Source organism: Larus michahellis, chromosome 9 (assembly GCF_964199755.1).
Source record: "Larus michahellis chromosome 9, bLarMic1.1, whole genome shotgun sequence".
NCBI classification, from domain to species: Eukaryota; Metazoa; Chordata; class Aves; order Charadriiformes; family Laridae; genus Larus; species Larus michahellis.
Genome location: NC_133904.1, coordinates 10,296,182 through 10,317,111, shown reverse-complemented (window position 1 = coordinate 10,317,111; position 20,930 = coordinate 10,296,182). Strand labels below are relative to the sequence as shown.

General features: G+C 38.9%; 1 protein-coding gene across 3 annotated transcripts in view; it reads left to right on the top strand.

The window, feature by feature from the left end:
• The first annotated feature begins 103 nt into the window (after positions 1–103).
• Positions 104–20,930, top strand: part of TMC3 (transmembrane channel like 3) — a 63,508-nt gene continuing 42,681 nt past the window's right edge. Inside the window, exons 1-9 of one of the 3 annotated variants that reach the window (XM_074601033.1) lie at positions 104–249; positions 2,947–3,043; positions 5,684–5,826; positions 6,748–6,938; positions 8,140–8,261; positions 11,379–11,506; positions 12,793–13,005; positions 16,065–16,238; positions 18,810–18,896. The gene's annotated coding sequence lies outside the window, so the exon portion shown is untranslated. Of the gene's footprint in view, positions 250–2,946; positions 3,044–5,091; positions 5,827–6,747; positions 6,939–8,139; positions 8,262–11,378; positions 11,507–12,792; positions 13,006–16,064; positions 16,239–18,809; positions 18,897–20,930 lie in introns of those variants that run through there. The other 2 variants (XM_074601031.1, XM_074601032.1) reach the window with 2 other exon arrangements.

Here is a 20,930-nt window from a genome sequence, read left to right as displayed (position 1 = left end):
TGGGGAAAGTGAGGGTAACATCACAGAATTTTTTCTGTCTTTGTCATTTTTTATTCAATTATTCTATTAGGGACAGACTGTGAACCTTTTACAGTCATTAATGGAAGTCTATTGGCATTGATTGGTCTCACGCTGTAAGTGGGAGAAGAAAGGGGTCTCAGTATCACCTTCATAAGGAATTTGTAAGTGATGCGGCACAGATGAGTTGAGAGCTGGGAGAGGGGGACATCTTGAAATATGAAGCTAGAGGTAATTTCTTGTCTTATGTTATATACTGCTATTTCAAGAGTTAGCAATGGTCAGTTATTCAAAAAAAAAAAAAAAAGGAAAGAAAATACTTATCCCAGTACTATAGGCTCCTTGTACTTTTTTGTTTGTTTGTTTTGACGACTAAAATTCTGCGACATATTACGGTATGGCCATTTAATAGCTGAACAGATGACAAAATAGAAAAACAGCCAAAGCAGCCTCTTTGGTGGGGTTATCTGTCACCATACAGGCATATTCTTCCATCTAAATTTCAAAGGTAACGCAACACTTTCTTCTTCAAAAAGATGGGATGGCAGGAACCTATAGTGTATGTGGCCCCTCTTCTGTTGCGTTGTCATTATTTCCATTGAGGGAGGTGACTTTTTTGTCGGCAGTTAAAATTAAGCAACAAGTAGCGCCCTGGACGGCAGTGAGCCGCTTTCTCTTAGAAACATCTGCTGCATGGGGAAGGCAGGCACTGAAGACTGTGTCGTATGTGTGCTGCTTATATCCGGTGGGCTTAGTTAAAATAAATAGTGAGATAAGATTTCTTGCTTTGATTTCCAAGTCTGCTGTTACTTTGTTCCATCACCATGGCCAATTCAGTTTAGTTTACCTCGTTGTAAAATGTGTTCCATAATATTTACTTGATTTACTGTGATTAAACCCTCTGTTATTAGTTTAGGTCCCCTTTGTTCTAGTTATTGTATACATTTATAAGAAATCAAAGTCTGTGCTTCAGGGAAGGTATTACCGTCATAAATAATGTAGGCAGAGGTGGCAAGAAATTCTAGAATGAATTAGGGGAAGCTGGGCAGCTGGGAACACAGCTAAATATCAGGGCCATTTTTGCAATGAAAGTTGGAGGTGTTGGGTATTGGACCAACACCTATTAATTCATTAATAAGTGTGTTGTCTGCCCTTTCTTCTAAAGGGACCAACTTAAATTTTTTGACAACTTGTTAAAGGATTTTCTGAAATCCCTGAAAGCTTACAAAAAAGAATTATATAAACCATACAGGTGTTTTATGTGAACTGTACAAAGTAAGCCGTATAAAAACAATATCTGGTAGGAGTGGGCTTTTTTAAACATGTATTTTTACCAAATTAACAAATGAAAAACTTTGTATTTTTTAAATTAAAAGAACAGCCGATTTGACGTGAATTTTAATATAAGCCAACTTTTGCGCTTTCCTCCTTGTGTGTCCTCACATAATTTCTAGAACTGGTTTTAGCAGCTCTGTAGATTTATTTGAATGCTGTATCTGGAGTCAAGTACTCCTTCTGGTTTAACTTTTAAGTTAAAAATACACGTGTTCATGACTCATATTCAAGTCAGCCTATAACAAAGCTCAGCTTCGTTGGTCAGTCCTTACAAGACAGCAGTGTAACAACGTTATACATGGGTTGCTCGGAACTAACTACAACAAGGTATGCTGTATGGAGCACTCGCCTGGATTTTTAAAAAATATTTTAGCGTCCTGACACAGTGCCTCTTTGGTATAAATTTCTGCCAACAGTAAATACAAATTAAGTGTGTCCCCAGCCTGTTTTGTGAAATTATGGCACAACATTTTGAAATTATGCCAGTTTAAGATACAAGCAAAACTGCTGCTGGCTCTGGCTTGCTACTGTAAATGTAAAACATTAAAACGCTGATTAATGAGAAGTGGACGGAATTCAATCCTGCCCAGAAAATTCAAAGACCTAAGAGGTAAAGGAGGCAGAAATATGTATTATGACTCTGGGGCCTGATTTGTTTGTTTGGGAGTTTTTTTGTGAAACTTGATTCTCCTCTGTCTGAAATCTGCAAGAATATTTAGGGGAGATCAATAGCATTTGATTGCCCGAGGAAGGAAGGGATTGCTCTAGATGGTGCTAATAAGTGGTAATTTTGGTTTTGGCACTGTTTTTCCTCCCCTCTCTTTTCCCGTCTGCCAAATTCACTATACTTTGGCACTGTTTGGTTTGTGACCTTTTTAACTAACTTGTTTCTGGGGTTTGTTACTTATTTTCTTTCATTACCCTCATCGTCTAACCTGAGCACTTGCCACTGCTTACACATCCTACTCCAAAGGTAGGGATCATCATCCAAATCCAGGAGAAAATGCTTGGCCAGGACTGAGAGCTAAACATCAGCTAGTGGGTTAAAAGTAAGTAGACCGAAAAGCTGGTCAACACCAGCTTTTTTCCAGTTTTTGAAGACAGTTAAGTGGCAGCTTGGAGAGCCTTCATGTCACAGGGAGACATGAGAGAAAAGAAGGAAGAGAAGTCTATTGAGAGTTTCACTTCACTGTCTGAAAAATTGTGCTTACTCTTATTCTTTCCGTGCATCGCTTTTGTCCTTCTTCCAGAAGTTTCTGTTCTCATCTTCCTCAGCTGTATCATAGCAAAAGCACATCCACCCAGCTGCTGCTCAGGTGAGTGATTCATGTGTTCAAATTCCATTCAACACGTAAAGTACGAGGTATTTTTGCTTATCTGTTATTAACTTATCTATTATTATCCCAGCAAGATTCTACTCTTGGCATTCATTTTAATTGCTCAATATATTTATTCTTCAGAAATCCTCTGTCCCCTGCAGCTTGGAAATGTGGATGGATCTGAATGACATACAAGCAAAATCTGATTGGGGATATACTGATACGGGTAGAAGATATATTGATATGTTCCTTTAATGCTGTATTTACGTGACAGGTGAAGTCAAGAGAAGAGAACAGTTATGTCACAGTGAAGACCTTTCAAAAAAAAATCTTCACCGACACTGGTAGAAATACCTTCTGATCACATTTAGGTAACTTAACACTTCTGTAGCTGGTACTTTTTGTTTTGTGATTGTGTTGTAGTTGTGCAACAAAATTGAAAAGAAAGAAGTAATATATTTGGGGTGGATTTCATGTCATTAAGTTGAAGTGTATCATTTCCTTAAAAAAGTTAACTTGGCAAGAGATTTAAAATGTGTGTTAATTAATAGATACAAATTACTGTAATCACATCAAGATATAAATGACTGTAATCATGTCCGCTTAAATCTTTCAGTGATTATAATACCATCATTTCAGTGTCATGCTTCTAACAAGATATTAATTTCTTGTTGTGAGTAGTTTTGGAACTGGTATAACTGTGTATCTCAGAGCCCATCGCTCTCGGGGGAGACAAATATCACTTTCAGCGGCAGAAAAAGGTTTGTAAAGGCAAGAGAAGTTACTGTAGGTGGACGTGCAAATCAGATAACTGTGAGCCTGTATTGACCTACCTACCAGAGTGCCATGCCATCACTACCCCTTTTTGGAAAACAGTTGTGGGGATTGCACAGGGAAAGCGGAATCCAAGGGGGCATCCAATGCTAACATTGACTTCTCCCAACTTAAGCGAAAAGGAGTGGGGACACTGAAAAATTTTCAGAAGCGGGGATGTGATGTGTGTAATACATAGAGAGCCCTGAGGCTGTGTGATTACAAGGGTTTTAAACCACTGTTTTCTTCACTGCTGTATGAGAGTCCTGGACTTTACCAGGGCGCTGCATGCACGCAACACAGAGGTCCCCTGTAGAGAAACATATGCCCACAGCACCCTGAATATTGAGAGCGACTTAAGAAAATTGTTATGAAAGTTAGTGAAAAGGGGCTGCTATTTCCTACAAATTTAAGGGTGAACTGCTATGCTGTTTAGCTCCTGCTTTCATCAAAATTAATATGGACCTTTGTAAGCCAGAACAAGGGAGAGAGGAGTCAGTTTTGTTACTTTTTTCTGAGTGTCACTTTTCCCAGTGTGGGTAAGGGAGAAGGAACTGTTTGGCACTGGAAGCTTCTGCTCTGTAGTCAAAGGAGGGCGTTCATAAGTTACAGATGTTTACTGTGTCAGGCTGGATTTTTTCCCTCTCTCTTTCGGGGAGATTTTTTTAAAAGTAAGTGTTTAAAAAAAAGTGCTTCTGAAGTCTAAACTGATTTCCAAACTTCTGATTTTCTTGCCTCTTTGCTTGATAGCGTCTTTGAACATCTATAATTTAAATAGTGGTACTTTTGAGAAATGTATTTTCCAGTGAAATATTTTCCTTATTTTCTCTTAATGACTGGCCCTGTTCATTGAGAAGAAATATGCAAATAATGTTATTTCCAGGGAGGAGAGTTAATAGCCTTTAATGGCTTAAATTCTGTGAACAATCACGCCCATGAGGAGCTCCTTACATGAACAGTCCTGGTAAACTCAACAGGACTCTTCATATGGTAAAATTACTCATACACAAGTGTTTGAGAGCCAAAATGTCAGTGTTCCTCTCCCACGTTCCTCCTGTTCCTTCATGAAAGAAAGCCAGCACATGAACATCAGAAGGCATTTTTAGTCTAATATGTCCCAAATAAGGATTTAATCTAGACTAAACAACTGTTTTGAATATTTGTCGTAACTATTAATTATTGAAAATGTTTTGAATTTTTCTATTCATTTCTGAGCTTTTATTTCTTGATTTAAATCATCTGTAGTGTTCCTACTTAGTGTTTTCACTTGGTATTTAACGTTTATAATATCTGTTTATTACAATTTAACAACCTCTACAGTTAGCTGCGTTTTACTTAAAGTGAATTTATTACTCAAAAAATGTTCTGGAATGAGTGATTTATCAAAGAAGCAAAAATAGCTTAAACTTCTTTCCTGCTAACAAGGCTCTGCATATTTGTTTAATTGTAAATGCATATTTAAAGCCCATACAATAAGCTGTGGTACACTTACCAAAGACATACCATCTGTAAAAAGCTGACTTTTTTTTTTTCTGGCATAAGGTTACTTCAAAAGTTGCAATTTCCCTTGCAGGTACTGAAGTTATCCAATTACACTTCTTATTATTTATTACAATTAGTGTATTCTTGGTACAGCTGTTTCGTGGATGCATGTTTCAATTAATTGATAAAACAGCTATTTTTCTGAGCCAGTTAGGAAAACTGATCACAGTAGGCCTGTGAGTTTTTGGAAGCAAGTATGCAAAATTTCCCATAGTGTTTTTTGGGGGGTTGGTTTTGTTTTTGGGTTTTTTTTGTTTTGTTTTTTTTTGGTCTACTGCATTATCCTTGATCCTAATGGAAAACTAAAAACTAACTGCATTTAATTTAGGCTGATGGTGAGTCGACTCTGTATCCGATCTACAGCTGCTGAGAAAGTTAGGTGATTCACCCTATAATTAGGTCTCTGCAACACCTTCCTCCTACAGAAAGGGGCAGATGGATTCGGGGTTGTTTTCCTGTGGTCACCAATGCGAGGGACCCACCTGAGTGACAAGTGCTTACATTCATTTGGAATTTTTAATCATGGCTTAACACTTGTCAGCTTCAAAATATACACTGTTGGGAAATTAGTGTCACATCATGTGATACAGCGGTTGTAAGGCTGCAAAGAAAACAGATTGTTTGATTTTTTTTTTTTATTTTTTTTCCTTCCCTAGCTAAGGTTAACTGTCTGGATAGCTGTGAGTCAGGCCTTCAAGACACGCTGCTTTATCTGATTGGTCTCAGTCTTGATCTGGCACATGAAAGGAAATGTGAGGAAGTTTCAAGCAGAGATCATTTTGCAAGTCCAAAGATGAGGGTAAGGTCAAATTTGCTTGTGTTTTCACAGTATCTCATTACAAACGTAAAACAAAGTGCCATGCAGACAATATATATGAGGTTTAGTGTAGCAATGATTTTCACCTTCAGGAGATTTACATTGCGGGCGTATTTTTCATGTTCTGTTTACCAGTATCAAAAGAAAATACCACAGTAAAGAAAGAGCAGTTATATTTTTTTAAAGGTGACTCTTCCTTCTAGGGAACAAACATATGGTGACTTTATCTAAGTTTTGACGTCTAACTTGCACAGGTGTTGCCAGCGTCTCATGAGGCCGCAGGGTAATGTTAGCATTTAGTTAAGGAGTAAGTTGCTATTATTCATGTTACATTAATTTAGCCCATAATGTTCTTGTGACTGCTTGTCTCCTGTAGGAAACTACCACTTCTTCCATGCATCCAGAGCTGTGGAGGTTACTGCAGGAATCTATGGGGTGGGAAAACAGACCTTTTTTTAAATTATTTTTTTAATAGTTTCCCTTATGGTCACTGTGAGCCATGCGTGAAACCTAAGAATTTTAGCCTGCAGGGTGGAAGGAGCAGTCTCTGACCCATGAGGATCACCAAAAACTTTTCCTGAGCTATGGATGACCATTGCCTTACAAAGCCAGTCCTACGTACTGCCTTCCCACTGGAGAAACTTGGTCCCAGTCTCTGGGCTGGCTCCTCAGTTTGTAAAAGTTGTCTTAATTCTGCCAGGGTCTTGGTGAAATTTCCTAATTACTCATTTATCTGAAAATTTTTAGATCTTAAGTGTGTGCATTGTTACACTGCAATACTTTATAGCTTTGTGTGCTCAGTTTTTCTTACAGGAGAATTGTTGGTTAGCTATACATTTCAGTAAAACCATATTTTACAATGTTGTTAGCCATTGTAACATGCAGTAAATTCTGTGGTTAAAGGAAGAAGCATATTGAGCAAGTCTCCATGCTCTCTTCAATCGCGTGAAATGCTATTTTGTGTATGCTGGGCATGAGGAACAGGTCTGCACGCTTGTGACTGTTGCAGCGTAAATGTCATATTTCTCAATATCTACCACAGAGAAGCAGAAGTTGGGAGGGTTTTTCTCTCCAAAAATACAAATGCAGAAGAGGTAAGAACAGATGCTGTCATTAGTTGCATTTCAACAACTCCCATGGGGTCGCTGGGCATCAGCATTTTTGCACTTTGCACGTTCAGCTATGCATGGAGGCCTTGTGCATGTAGTTGTATTAGATGTTTAATGTGATTCATACCCAGGCAAAGCACTTCGTTTCCTTAAGCATTTTCACATTTTGGTTTTTTATGTACAGCTGCATTAAATGTTGGAATATAGGTGATGCATCTTGTATGATGAAGAATCTTTTCTGAGGTCTTCAGGTGTCTTCAGCTGAGATTTTAAAAAGTAATGTCGTTATCCCCCAAACTAAAAATGCATGTGATGAAATAAATCAGCCTCCCTTCATGAAGACGGTCGTTATAAATGCCATGAAAATATAAGATTATAAATTGGCTGTAGACTATCTTAATAGCTGTCATGCAAATTATTCTACTACTCTAATCACATAAATAAGCATAGTCAACGCATTATAAATATGGCCACAATAACTGACACCTTTCTGAATCCTTTTGGGATCTCTCTTTAGAGAGGTAATTACAATGGTGTAAACTATAATGTAAAAATAAAATCAAAGTGAAGTGAACGATGTGTTGCTAGACAAAACTTGATTGAAAAGGTAGAGCATTGATCTGTTAGAAATTAGCTATGTTTTTACTTTATTTTAATTTCTAAATTCTCCAAGGTTTTAGTCTGTTTGGGGTTTGGGTGCAAGTAGATGGTGGTTCTTTTGTCTTCATAAAAGCATTTTTTGTAATCGAAAGGGCACAGTACTGGGATGGTCTGGTCACTTGGATGGTTATTAGGGAGAGCTGTGCACAAGCTGGAACTAAACTAAACCCTCAACACAAATCCCCACTGTGCTCCAAGAGGAGGAGAATACAAACAGAAGCATGATATCTCCTCGTGTCTCCTGGCTTGCCTTAATAAGAGCTATGAGGATTTCTGGGGAATAATAATACATGCATGTTCAGCTATCCTACAGCAATCAATATAGAAGTGCCCTCCCATTAGGTGACAGAGTCTGCTCAGAAAAACTCAGTTATGTGTTAGGACAATTCCTGCATAATTTTTATCACTTCCTTTAGAAGGTCTTTCACTTACAAATTCTGGGAGTGTCAAAATACTCCTCTGCTTTTCTGTTCTGTTTTCATCATTTTTTCATAATACCATGAAACCATGTTTAACTTTCTTCCAGGGAGAGCTGATCTCCATACAAATTTATCTGGATCAATCTGTGTCCAATCTGTTACTGGCTTGATCAGACAGAAATGGATGATATCAGTGGAGCTGGCATATTGCTCCTAACCCTTCCTGATGGTACGTTCAATACTTGAAAATACCAAAGGTCTAAATTTAAAGAAAGCTCTATAAAATCATTGTCCCCTTTCCAAGAAAAGGGCCAATTCCTACAACATGTACCTCATCTCTCTAAAAGTCTTAGTCTGAAATCACTTTTTGCTGCTATTTGGTCTTTATTCCCTTTCACTTCTAGAACGTGCTATATTTCCCCAAAATACACCCCTAGCTTTCAACTTTTCCTGATTATTTTGCAGGTTTTTATTTATAACAGCAACGAGTGCTTGCCGTTTAGCAGACTTGTTTTTCCTTCCAAAGGCAGTGCCTTTCATTATTAACTTTCAAAGAGCAAATCAATCCCACTAAGCTGCCACACTTTTTATGCTAATTATTTTTCCATTTGCTGTGAGTGTTTCTTATTCCACATCTGCATTAATATGATTTTGGTCTTCTCCCTTTTAAAAATAACATTAATACTCATTTATGTCCCTTTACTTTCCAGCTTTATTAAGGCATTATTGACTCCCACCTTCGTGAATGTTTGCCCTCGAAGTTTTTAACCTTTGTCATAAACATGCACTTTTGCTGCTACCATTAGCTGGCGTTAGCCATATATAGCTCATTACTTGAGCTCCAATTCAGCTCCCAGTTCTCCCAAGGTGCTGTCAAGAATCGTTCTCTCGTAGCCAGCCTTACACCAGAGGAGCAGGGAGAAAAATTTCAACATTTTAAGAGCTGCACCTCAGTATGATCTTCTTCACAGTCAAGAATATCACCTCTTAAAGGATTCTCTTACTCTTTCTTGGCTAATGGAAAACCTTTGGATATTTCTGATAGTCTAAGCCCCCTGTGCTGTCTATGGTAAAACATCCAGACATTCCAAGACAATGGTGGTCTGAGCCTGAATCGTAACTGTAGTACATTTTTGTGGGTATTACTGCCTTTTTCATTCTTTGTGGCAGATCGTATCTTTAATCCATGCACCCAGACTCTCCTCTGTCACGTATGTGACTGTGATGAAAAGAATAGCTGCCCAGTAACATAATACATTCCAGTGACATATACTTGTGACTTTGCTAATTTTGAGGTGTGACTACTGACTACAAGAATAACCTGACAAGATACAGGTTCTTATTTTGGTCTTTGGACAAAAATATCATGCATTCCATAAGGATGTGATGGACTATATGAAAAACAATATTGTTTGTGTTTGATAATCTGCATTTTTAGCTTATTCAGTCAACTCTGAGTTTGAAAAGCAAAGACAAAAAACAAAAGGAGATAGTTTTGGAGAGAAGTGATAGCCAATCTGTGATATTAGTCAAGAAAACTTCATTGGTGGCGTGAGTCAATTGAAAGGAGTTTAAAAAAAAAAATAAATCTGACAATTTCCTGTTAACAAGTTTTATATTTTAGGAATTCTGCATGTTCTGTTGTTGATTTGTAATTGATATTATACATACACACACATTTTCATCAGCTGAACAACATAGGTTGTTTAGGTCTCCTGGCAAAGCCCGTTTGTACAGCATGTACAACGGCTTTACCTCACTGTAAAGCTCTAATTTAGCCTTTTCCTTCCTTTGCTCTCAAGTTCATGTGGATTCTTTGTGTGCTGATATTTGTACCAGTGACGTGTATCTTTTTCTAAGGTTTTAGAAGACTAGTATTCGCATCTTCTCACTAGAACAGAGGAGATACCTGTCTGGGTCACAACAGGTTGGGAAGATGATTTAAAAGCTGCACAATAATAAGGCTTAAAAGTCTTAGTCCAAGGGAGAGGCTAGACCAGTGTCAAGTCATCCCAGAAGATTTGACTCCCACTGAAAAAGATATGCTAGTCTCAAAAACTTTGGAAAATTGCTTATTAATAAGCTTTTAGAGGGTCAGTCTGTAGGAAGGCGCTGCACTGTATAGGCTGGTGGAGTCTCTCTCCGGACACAGGCTGCCTCAGAAACCCTGATTTTTAATTTATTTTTTTTTCTGCGTTCTACCCAATGTATTAATTACTTTGTTAAATTTACTCCCGAATTTACACATAAATGTGCCAGTCCCCTTCTGCTCCTGTCTATCTTAGAAGCAGCATGAGAAATGCGGTTTTTCCTCACTTACTTTTCAGTACAACACAATAATTATTAGTTTTTAAATAGAAAATAAACTCACGTTAGGGATCTTGCGTTTTCACAGGCAACATTTAAAAACCCAAAGACTGATGGCCTCTCGCACTCAAAATTCCTTGTTATTATACTTCAATTTGAATTACTCTCAGTTGGTTTGGAACGTCTTTTTTCTAGGCATAAGCCCAATTTTTTCCCCTCTAGCTTACAGAGGAATATACACTAGATAATATAATATTGATGCATGGTTTTTTGCTCACTGTGAGATGCCTTTTAAATATAGACATTGAATACATGTACATATATTGCAAGGTAACAGTAAGAAATCCTAATACAATCTATACTGGGCAGTCACGTAGATTATTCAGGTTACTTTAGTGTATAGAATCAAATAACTCTTTTACAATTAAAAATTCACAGAAAACGTTCTCAGGATGCAACTTTCCCAGCAAATGCGTCCTCCAACATTTCAATATATGCTGCAGTTAATGCCCTTGGGAGGAAGGGTACAATGTAGTGATCCTACACTGATTGTAGGGTAGCCGATGTCGGTGGTGTGAAGCCAGCTACACGTACGTATCTATCCCACTGGCTTTGCAAATAGTGTTTCCCAACACTGGCGCTGTACCTAACTTTTCCATTTTAATAAAATGTAAATATTTTTAAACAGCGATTGCGTTTGATGTGCTTCTTTAAAGGGTTTTCTCTTAAAAGGGCTTTCTGGCCTCTGATTTCCTGGAAACTTAAACGCTTCCATTAGGCTGGTTTAGGTGAATGTGGGCTTTCCAGAGGGCCATTCACGTGTTTCATTCAGCAGTAAGGAATGGACATAATGAGTAGAGTGGCGTTATAGGCAAAATGCTTGTCTTATGCCCCTAAGGCAGTCATAGCCAATAGGTACCGCTTTAGCAGCCCTGCATAGATCTGATTTCAATGTGCGGTAGGGATGAATCCTGAAGCCGGTTTCTGATGATAACGTAAATGAATGTCAGGAAAATTAACTCACTGTATTGTCTTCTAGGCCTTTGTTTCATCTCTGGAGGAAGGTGGAGGAAATCCATGCAGGAAAAATCCACCAAGGGGTATTTAACAAAAAGACAAATCTCTGAACCAGAAATTGCTGGAAGCTGGGAGAGGACACCTGGGAAAGTATCGTTTACTCTCCTATTACAGTCTTCTGCATTTATCTTCTATTACACAGGATAATTTGTCTTAACCTAGTACAGCTGTTCTTATGTCTTGCACTAAGATTTCTATGGATTTATTGATACATAGTGGATATTTACACGTCCGGTTTAGCCAGTATGTGGTATAGTTCTTCCTAAATCCCCTGTAGAGCCAATGGGGACCAAAATATTCCTGCAGAAGGTGTTTCGGAGAAAAATCCTAGCTTGGGTTCTTTTTTTTCTGGGCAATCCTCTATCCGCTGACAACAGAGGGAGATAAAACAGCTGAGCTGGCTGATATAAGCCGCATAGTGTTGAGTGGTTTCTCCTGACTCCAGCGTGTCCATCGCCACTGAATGTACGCCCTTAACACAGAACATGCAAAATCGGTGGCAAGTCCTGTGTAACAAAAGTTTGTGTTGTGCTGTGTCAAAACACCACATCAGATTTAACAGAGAATAACATCATAATGCAATTACACTGTTTCATAGCTACAAGGAGAACAAGACACAATGAGGCTTTTTGTTGGGTGCACATGGCTTTTTATCGCTATTAAGCTGCAGTGTAAAATTCGCTGCCTCTCTCAAGGCCCCGAGGGACACCTCTTGACCCTTCCGACTGCTGCTCAGCATGGTGGATTGGGCAGCTCAGCGGGGCCGTGAAGAGCCCTCATTCTGGTGGTGTACCCCGTTTGCTGCCGGCACAGTCCCAAGCCGAGAGCCCAACAGAGAAACAATGTGCGAAGATTTGCCCGTGCAGGGTGGGACAGAGGGGAGGACTCTGCAGTAGGTGGGGTGAGGCTACCGCAGTTTGGAGACGCTGGCGTAAATGTTGGTGACTGAACGTGCCCCTTGAGCTGTGCTGGAGCTGCCACGGCACCTGGTCCCGCGGGCCTCCAGCCCTGCTTGTGTTTTCTCACTTTATATGAGAGAACCAGCAGAATAACAAAAGACTATTTCTAACACGCTTCACATTTTTTTTTCCCCCTCTTTGTCTCGGATTATTCTGAACATAGCTTAAACCCTAGTGCCCTCTTCTGATCTTGCAGTAGGTGTCAGCTCTGGGCACACCTGTCCCTGCAGCTCCAGCTCAGCAGACAGCGGCAGCCGATTGTTTGAAGTTAGGCAAGCATTTGGGGACACAGATATTTTAATTTGTAATCAGCTTTAAAGCCTTAAAGCCTTCAACATTTGCTCTGATCAGAAACAGGAGCTTAGGCATAAATTAGTCTTTCCTATTTATAAAAACCATTTTTTTCTCCCCTGGCAGGAGCCATAGGCTTGATCTGAAGTCCACTGAAGTAAAGGGATAAACCCTTATCAGCTCTGGCCCAGCCCTTAATACAGCAAGTTCTTTGGCCAGTAGAGTCGCTTAGGCTCAATGAGGCGTACTGTTACAAGATCTTCAAGGGACAAATGCTAATTAAGGATAATCTTGTAGAAAATGTTACTTTTTTTGACAAATTCAACACGGGAAATACTGGTAAGTGATAATTCTACAATTCCTTACTTTTGGGAGGCTTTTCAATGCCACTAACCCAAATTTAGCTTATGCACGTAACGCATAGTAGGCATACCTCTTACGCTCAGATAGCTACAGACTATATGAATAGGTTCGTTCATCATTTATAGGCTGCCACCTCTGGGATGGAAGGCAGCAGCTGTCAAGGAGCACGCAGCGGTGCTGCACGGCAGCCTCCAGGCACATGCAGAAACCGCGTCCAGTTTGCATTGTAGGGCGATTCCATGCAAGGGGAAGTAGAAGCCTCTTCTTTATAAAAATGTATGTTTGTTTTCCAAAATCATGTGAAAATCATATTTTTAACTGAGCACCATTTTAAAAAATTCTAATAAAATGTTTGCCCTTACGGCACTTGATCTGTCTGAAATATGCTAAATGTTGCTAAATCTCGGAACGCTAAATTTACTGCTAAATAAGGTTATGAATTAATTTTCACAGTACTGGCTTTTCTAGACTGTGGCTGCTTGCTTATGTTTTAAGCAGCTAATATTCTGCAAACTCAGACTTGTGCAACTGCAAATAAACATTCTCCACTGACAAAACTATTTGTTGATAATTTTAGATGGGAATTGTTGAGAGACTGATGGGCAGATTAACACTAGAGGCCTCTCTAGCAAGAGGTTTATCAACACATTAAGCAACAAAAGGGTTATTTATAGTACTTTCCTGAAATACGCTTTTTCCAGCTCTCTATTGCCATCTTGAGTCTCTTGTCTTCTTCAACAGAAAATTCAAGTTGGGGCGTAACACTTATAGCAACGAAGCAAAAATAGAGTTCCACTCGTGATGACTAGAGCCCTCTCCAGTCATCAGGTATAAGAGAAACAGCATTGTTTAGTTTAATTGGGATTATACACATCGTGACAAACTATAGCAAGAGTTGAAGCAGAACACCGAGGCAGTGTGATGTTAGTGGAAATTTGTTGCAAGCAGTGGCAGAAATAAGGTTCTTGGAAAGGAACTGAGCTTGGAAACTTCTTGGAAAGGAATTCTTGGATACGTGCATCACGCAGACACCACTGGTTGTGTTGGTGAGAGGAGCTAATGAGAGTTTAGAGGATATTTGCAGGGGGACAGAGAAATACTGAAAGCGCTATCTGTTATGCAGATATTTTAATATCATTCTCTTTGTCCTATAATTGCCCTTCAGAAATTTTTCGCCACCTTCTGAAAATGAGTAAGATAGGGCAGATCAGGTATTGTGGTTCCTATGATCCTAACTACATACTAAAGAAATTCTACGTATTTCAAAGTCCCTTGGAATAGATGGCATAAAAAGTAGAAGTCTGAGGTCTTCCTATGTGGGCATTTTTCCAACACCCCCTGCTTTCTACTTTGTAATGTTCAGACTTCTTTTTATAACTTTTAGAAGTCTTTTTTTGTATTATTCCCTATTCTCTCCCCACAGCCTTATTTCACACTTGGTGACAGTCTTTTCAGCCAGTATTCAGAACTCAGTATTTTATGAGTAATCAGTGTCCCAGGCAGCAGGAATATTGTTGTGAGATCATTGTTACTAATTGAATACTTGGTGGGGGATCTCTTCCCCTCCACTGAGTGCTTGACATATACTAAAAATAAGCTGCTAAAATTTGGTTCTGATAAAATCTACTCTCCGTAGCCCATTTTAGAGTCTTGAGCGTATTTGGGCACAATATTAGCAATCCCAAGTATTTTCCTCTTCCAAACAAAGGGTACTGTTTTAAGGTGCCATTTGCACTCCTTTCTGATAAATCTCATAGTAGCAGCTGACACTAACACAGTTTAAACTGTTCTAGCACAGGGTTAAATTAAACCCTGATGAAAACAGCCCGAGCTGGATTTTCCACCCCACTTTCTGCTGCAGCAGATATCGGTGATCTCTCTCAGCTTCTTGACCTGGGAGTTTCTGCAGTGTGTGCCAAGCCAGTACAACCAGCTTCTAGACCCTCCTGACTGGTGCAGGGGATACGCTGGGGTGAGATACAGAGGTGCCATTCATTAATGCCCAAATGCAAGTAAAACTTTGAAGGTGTAAGGCCTCAAGACTATTGCTCTGTAGAAGAACTGGCACAAAGGAAGAATATATGTTTTGTGCCTACCACAGCTGAACAAATAGGTGTCTCCCCAGTCCTCTGGAAACCTAAAGCCCGCTACCTTTTCGTGGTTGTGTACTCTTTTCAGTACTCACGTTGCCTTCCTAGGATTTGGGTAGTTCTTCGGATACTGGTTATATGTCAACCTTAGCATTTCTTCAAAAGAATGACCTAATTTATTGGATTCTGCCTTCTGTAATCTGACTGCTGGCAGTGGTCTTCCAGAGAAGTACTTGGGTGTGTGTTAGGCACACCAATTTTAGGCTCCCAGAATTCATGGAGCTGATTATTTTTAATAAAATTCTTGGGAATAATTTTTGGATGCTGTGTATTTGCATTTGATGTCCCCACACTGCTGTAGTGCTGTCTTCAATGCTCCTTTTTATGTATTTCCTGCAAATGCCACATTAAATGATCACGGGACTCTTGGAAAAACAACAGGAAATGATATAATGGTACCCACAAGTTCTGTATGTTGACTTTTCTACAGACTTGCTAGTCTCTGAGCCTAAAAATTGTTGGTAAAATGAAGATATTTGATCTTATTCTCTGTTCTTGATTCTTGTTTGCATGCTAGAAGCCCTGACCTTTTGCTGCTTTATTATGGGGAAAAAAAAATGAAAAAGAGAAAAAGAACTAATTATAGAGATTACTGTGGTTTTGATTATAGGGATAGCTGTTTAATTTAGTTGCTTTACATTCCTAAGTAACTATTAGCAGGAATTCATATGGACACACTCTATTATCTGCAAGTAAGCTACAGCTTGCACTGAGATGCAGCAGCAATGTCTGTATAATAGAATTGTAGCTCTGCTATAAAATTTGTAGGACATGGAATAAATAATTGCCTTTTAAGTCTACCTCACTACATTCAAACGACAAAAGATAATGTATAAAATGGAGGAAAGCTATAGAAAAACTATTTTCTGTGGCATTTTTCCTCAGTAGCCTTACAGGGGTCATAAGCTGTGGGAGGACAAGACAAAGATTTCAGTGGAAAATTGTAGAATATCACCTGATGACAACATCGCCGAAGCAGGAATAGCTGGAAGATCTGTGCTTTTGGCCATGTCTAAGGGGATCTCAAAGTGCTTCTTGGAAGATTTTTAATTTTTATAGGTGAGTATTTTAAATCCTTATCTCTTTGTTGGCCTGAAAATAGCTTTGCTTTTGAAGATACGATGACTCTTTCTGGTTTATTGTAATGAATTTACCAAATAACTTTCCCGTCTTATGGGTTTAGTTTCCGTCTGAGGGATAATTTACCCCCTAGACGCTAGCAATAAACAAGACCTATCAGATTGTTTAGTGCCTTCCAGCCTCATTTGGATAATTCCTTCAGTAAATTCCCTCCTCATCTGGGATGATTCCTCAATAAATTCCCCAGGCCAAGTTGGGTTTTCACCACGTTCCTTTAAAGTCTCATCACTGGATGAGTCCCAATAGATGTCTTCGTCTAGCAAAGTGTCGGGGTGGTGAAACTGTGCCTCCTTGCCTGCCAGGCAACGTGCTGTCTCTTCACTCGTGCCATGCTGTTGACAGTGGCTTGCCGGCAGCCTGCGGTGATGTTCCTACCTTGTGCATTCCTCGTATATGTTACTGTAGGAGGTATGAATACAGTTTTAAACTGATAGTCACAAACCCAAGGAAATGAAAAGAGCAATCTGCCTTCTCTGAAACCTGCAATGAAGCCCTTCCCTGTGTTAAAATAACTCCGGTACCAGCAACAGTCTAATCTCACCAGGATGAGGTCAAAAAGTGCTATTTTACCCTAAAGCAGGATATTTCACTTAAGCAGTAGATGAAATTAATCTCTCCTGATCTCTCCATTGCGACTGCTGGATGGCTTCCAAGACTCAAGCAGGCCTGTGCAGCATTTGCTGGAGTACTTCAGGATTCCTGCGGTCTGAAAAAAGACACATCCTATAAATGCTGCTTTAGCTCTTCATTCATGGGGCTGGCGGCTCTGTAATGAGGCAGAGGATAGAACGCAGCGGTGGACCTTGGTGGCTGCGTTTTCTGAGCCTTTCAGAAGGACTCAAACCAAGTGCAGTTGCTCTGGTTGTAGCTCATCAGTCCCAGACTGTATCCTCTCTAGAACGGAGACGCTTACAGTTGTCCTTAAATCATTAAGCACTTTCACGGTGATCTTGCTTTCACTTTCCTATAAAGGATGCAAACCCTGGCCTACAAATATTAACAATTTTTTTCCCTTTGAAAAATCTAGGTTCACTCCCCCGTCCCCTTCTTTTTTTTCTTTCCTCCTCTTGAGAATTGTCCTATTGATGTGACTGATTTATCCCCAGCTTTGACATTTTTTTATAATTTCAGTTGTAGGGATTTTTTTCCATGCACATATTTTATTTTGAGGGGACGCTGATGTCAATCAGATGGTTTAGCTATTTAATCACTGTCTTTGGTATACTATGTATTATATACTATATATATTTTTTTATCACATGGAATGATAAAAATTAAAGACATCTTGGGTCTTTTGAGAACATTTTAACTCCACAGACACAAGATTCTAAGGTCAACTGTGACTTCTGAGTTTTCTACTTCACAATTAATTGAAATGGGACATGAATTTGTATTTTCTGAATGAGAACAGTCCCTCTTCAGCATTTATTTTGTTAAGATAGACAACATGCAACATAAATTCTGAAAAACTGACATCAGCTCAGTGTAGTAATATATTGAACAGAAAGCTTGCTGAAAAATCTTTATTTTTCCCCCGCCAGCAGAAAACCACTGTATTACTGTGCTACGCAAGTTATTTGCTTTCTACTGCTTAGGAGTTTAGACTGTTTGCAAAGTCTGCAAATGAAAACAAAAAGTATTGGAAACTTCTGCTGTGTATTGAAAAAAATACCGCTCTTATTTAGTTGTTCACTTAAATCTTTTGTCACAGATTTTTGTAGCCATGTTATATTGCTACCAAAAAGATTTGATTCAACTGAGGAGGTAAATGAAACCAATGCGTGTTGTCATAATTGACAATGAATTAAAATTAAGCCTCTTTCCACTGTAAATACTTACCTGTCAGGTAGTGCAAAAATTCACTTTGGGATACGTGTTTACAGTGGGAACACTGACCGCTCTTTAAGTAGTCATAAGGTTCTGAATGGTGTTGCTAAAACTTTGTTAGGCCTTCTTTGTTTTCTGACAGACTGTATGAAATGTCAGGTAATACACTTTCAGAGCACGAACCATCCTGCCACTCTGTTGTTTTAATCAGTGTGAAAGGAATGATTTAATTCACTATCCCATTGATTTCCCGAGTCTGCTCATTTTAATGGGCTGAATATTTTCCTAATTTATCTGCTAATCGTTAGGAACACGTTTGACCCCAGTTCAGAGACTGTTGTGTCCTAAATTTCAAGCATGGGTTAACATGGTACAGAGCAATTTTATGTAATGGAATTAGAGCATTTTGCACACACTGAGGTGAGAACAAGTAGGGCTGACTGTTTGTATGCGTAGGGTTGTGTGTACTCATCTACACCTGAACACATAAAGGGCAGGATTTTCACTGGTTAATGCAACTTCCCTAGCAGGGCTTAATTACCAGAAATAAAGTGCATGCGATGACAAGAAAAGCCAGTTTATCATGTAATTAAATTTGGTCATGCATGGGTTTTGAGAGATGTTCTTGAGCTAGGTGAATAATTGTATGTTCTTTCATTGTAGTGTCTGTACTGTAAATGGATTCATGTATCTTCCCTGGAATGAAACATGGTTTTCTGAATAATTACCATCTGGCAAGAGTGAGGAAAGGTGAGATTAACTTCTAGCACTATCACAAACTTGTTCGGTGCAAATCTGCAAACTATATGTGTAAATCAAGGATTAGTTTTGTTAGGATTCCTTCCCCGCACCAAATTAAATGCCTGGAAAACACTGCTCATCTTTCTTGTCTAACAGAAAATAATCCTTATTCTCTATTTATGGGAATTTTTGATATTATTGATTTATACAGCATTATCAATACAAGTCAATGCTTGTTAGAAATAAGCCTGAGCAATTAAATAAAGGCAGGGATTTTTTAGATGTCTAAAATTTGGCCACATTTAAATTTGGACCTGCCATGAATAGCAAGAAAGAGGTTCCTACTAAGTCTCAGAGCATAATGCTAAATAAGACTTAGTCTCAAAACTGTTTTAAAATATGATTAGGTGCTTTCTTAAAGCCTTGAGTCTTAATTTCACTGCAAATGGCAGTACTTGGGTATGAGATAATGTTCTGTTTCCTGTTGGGCTATTCTTAGACCTAGAAAACCAAGCTTCCCAGACCTCCCTAGAAATAGGCTTATTCCCAAAAAGAAAAGCTGACAACAAGAATTATTAATGTCCCCAAAACCTAACTCCTACTCTGCAAGATAAATAGAAATAGTTCAACCATCTGCAATAGTGTCAGTAGAGTTACATAACTTATATAATATCTGGAGTCAAGAAGAAAAGATAAGGGAATAATTAAAAGTCATCCTATAGGCAATACAATACTTTGTGACAGCTACAATATTTAGGAAAGTACGTATAGACTAAACGTAGTTTTGATATCGCTTCAGGAAACCTACAAGAGAAATTATGTCATTTTAACCGAACTCCTTTAACTGCGATGAAATGTCTGGTTTGATCCCCTCTTGGAGAACCATGTCTTCATGTTCCAGGATGATGTACTTGTTGCTCGGCTTCTTTTTGTTTCTAGTTATGCAGTGAGTGTTGACTGACAAACGGCAAATGTCATATGCCTCCTCCTCACCCTGTAACCAGAAGGTTGGGGTTAAAAGTGGGAGGGAAGGATGGGACAGGAATAAATCAGAGCACGAGAAATTTGGCAGCATCAGAAATCTGTATGTACAGTGAAGTGCGGAATGACACATTAAGGCCAACCACCTTCATTATAAATTACATGTGGTAAATTACAAGATAAAATTATTTCAGAAACTAAATCTATCCCGTATTGGTATGTTGCATTATCCTGAAGTGACCCTGGGCAGCCAAATGTTCTTGCAGTCTGTCCTTGGCTCCTTTTGCATTATACAGGTTCCTAAGCCAAATTTGTTAAGTTAAACATCTGAGCTGTAAATAAAGATCCCCAAAGCCTACTGTGCTTTCCCTGTTCTAAGAGCCCCTTCACAGTATGGCCCCAATTCAACTAAGTACTTAATATGTACTTAAATCCCACTTAAATCAATGGGATTTAAACATTTGCTTAAATGCTTTGCTAAATCATGGCCTATTAAACTGTCTATGCTGGAGATCAAATTGTAATTTATATTGCTCTGATTTCTTTCTGGTGTTATACATGTGACCCGAAACTGCATTTCACTGTAGTCTTGCTTGGACCAAAGCTGGAAGTGTTTAGAGGGAATGTGTGCAAGACCTGTATTCGTCATGTGCAAGAAACAGGTTTTAATTGTTTTGGACACCAGCTATCGTAAACTTGTATTCCTGATAGAGTGAAGTCAAATAAGCTCAGCTAAGAGACTGAATGTTTTTCAAGCACCAACATTTTGAAGATTAGTAACATGAAATTTTCCTTTTTTCAGTAATGATTGCAGCCCCTGGTAAACGTGGGAACATACAGTTTGTACAGAACGGGGATACATAAAAATATTTAAGGAGGAAGAGAGTTAGAAGTTTTTTTCTTCTTTGGTTGATTTGTTTGTGATCTTGTCTTGCTATTTTTTTTTCAAAATGCAGCTAGGATTGACAAGAAAAACAGTCTTTTGTAGCAGAGGAGGCAGCAAGAGAAGAAGTTGCCAAAAGGGCCATCAAGACTCCCCAAGTAATTTGATGTGTAGGGAAA